A 2,216-nucleotide genomic window follows, 5' to 3' on the forward strand; every position below is an offset into this window, starting at 1 on the left:
TTTCTCTCTAAGCTGTAACATGTTCTTGAAATAACCTGAGATGTTGGAGGTACAGGTGAGATCTGTGAAAAACATAATGCTCAACTAATTAGTGATTCAAGATATGTAGGTTCCTAACCCTTCCCTTTCTAATCTTGTAACCAGCACTACAAAATGGAACTTTAAAAGTTTTGTTTTCTTTTAACCTTTAGAGACAAGTGACTTCCTGAGGCCTAGGGCATAAACAGCTTTCCTCCACCTCTCCTCAGCCTAGATGAAGGAACAGAATATGCAGATGCTGACACCCAGAAGCCTAGATCCCAGTTTCCTTTCATAAGAAAGGGGACAGAGAACTGAAGATGGCTGACAGTGATAAAGTAAATGTGGAGTGAATACTCTCTGTGTTCCCTCTCCCTTCTTTTCTTTACTATAAAAGGCACTTGACCAGCTGTAAAAGGTGAGATGGTGATTTGAGACAAATAGGCCCCTCTATCTCCTCAGAGCTAGCTTTGAGTAAGTCCTTTCTCCTTTTTACCTAAATATAGGGCCTCTTTTGTTTTGGTCAGTGGCAAGCCAATGAAACTGAGCATGTGAACCTAAGTGGCCTGTAAAGTTCTGGTGACCATGAAGGGACATAAGTCCCTTCACCTGAGAGCTGAGCATCCTGGCAGTCACTTGGAAAGAGACACTGACTGTTAGTGACTAGCTGAACCCATGGTTAGGACTCCAGGTGAGACAAGAGATTAGGGTGAGGCAAAGCTGGCTGGGGAAGTACGCATGACCTATTCATTACAAAATCCGAGGACACGTGCACAGAACAGTTCCCAAATCCTTGAACATGGACCTCTTCTGTGCAGTTTTGGGTAAGATGGCCTAGACCTGATATTAGCCTGAGGAGTGGAAGGTAAACAAAGGACAGTTGCCATTGAGCTGTGTTCTCACTTGCATGGTGGTCCACCTTCACACTGTAGGGTGTAATTCTTTTCCTATTTTACTTGTCCCAAACTCACTCTGCCAAGCCTATTTCATTTCATACTTTTAATAAATATAAAACCTTGCTACCACTTGCACTTGACCAATTTTTTACATCTCTGGCAATGAGAGAAGTGCAAATTAAAACAACCCTTAGATCATTGTACGCCAGCAAGAATGGCTATCATCAAGAAATCAATAAATGCTGGTAAGGCTGGAGTGAAAAGGAAACTCTTTTACACCATTGGTGGGAATGTAAACTAGTACAATCAATATGGAAATCAGTATGGGGATTCCTCAAAAAACTTAAACTAGAAATGCCATTCTCTTTCGAGGTATTTCCTAAAAAAGTTAAAGACATCATATTACAGTGATACATGTATACTCATGTTCATAGTAACACAATTTATAATAACAAAATCCTGGAAATAGTCTATATATGTCCATCAACAGAAAATGGATAAAGAAAATATAGCACTTATACACAATGGAGTATTACTCTGCTATAAAGAAAAATAAACTTAAAGGAAAATAGATGCACCTTAAGGTCACAGCTTAAGAATCACATGGTTTCTCTTATATGAAAAAAATATGTATATAAATAAAGCAAAATAAAAATAGGTAATAGGGTGGAAAAGAAAGTTTTCTAGAGGAGTTATTAAGTATATTAATTAAAACATTGCAATTTTTTAACTGCATTTGTGATTATTATAATGAAATTTGACAGCTTTTTAAATATGTATAAGCTTTAGCCTTCACTAATCAGGGTTCTCTCTCTATTTTTAATAACATCACTTTGTATTTTTGTCAAGTAAATAAATTTTTGGATATGAAAAAATAATTACCAGGCATACCATGAAAAAGGCAAGAAAATACAATCTTCATGAAGGGGGGAAAATCAGTTAAGTAAAAATAACAAATGTTTCAGAAGATAAAACCAATCAATAGGCAAGGATATTAAAACATAACTATAATGATATTCCATATGCTTATGAAAGTCAACAAAAATAACTGTGTTGAGAAGAAACAGGGCCAGGGATTTAGCTCAGTGGTTCCACTGCCTGCCTTGCAAGTGCAAGGACCCAAGTTTGATCCCTGGTACAAAAAAAAAAAAAAAATTTTTTTTAAAACACTTAGCAAATAGGAAGAAAAGGACCAAAGGTGTAGGGACAGTGAGAAGGATACAGAAGGGGGAACAAGGGAAAAGGAAAAAAATATGAGAAAATGTAAAAATGGAATTAAAGTGTTTGAAGGGGGGAGGGGGG

The 2,216-nt window shown here is 36.9% G+C and overlaps 1 protein-coding gene across 1 annotated transcript in view; it reads right to left on the reverse strand.

Moving 5' to 3' along the window:
* Window positions 1–2,216, reverse strand: part of Gdpd4 (glycerophosphodiester phosphodiesterase domain containing 4) — a 101,799-nt gene that overhangs the window by 82,999 nt on the left and 16,584 nt on the right. The gene's annotated exons all lie outside the window — the stretch shown is intronic.

This window comes from Fukomys damarensis, unplaced genomic scaffold, assembly GCF_012274545.1.
Source record: "Fukomys damarensis isolate Sample0158 unplaced genomic scaffold, DMR_v1.0_HiC HiC_scaffold_16, whole genome shotgun sequence".
NCBI lineage: Eukaryota > Metazoa > Chordata > Mammalia > Rodentia > Bathyergidae > Fukomys > Fukomys damarensis.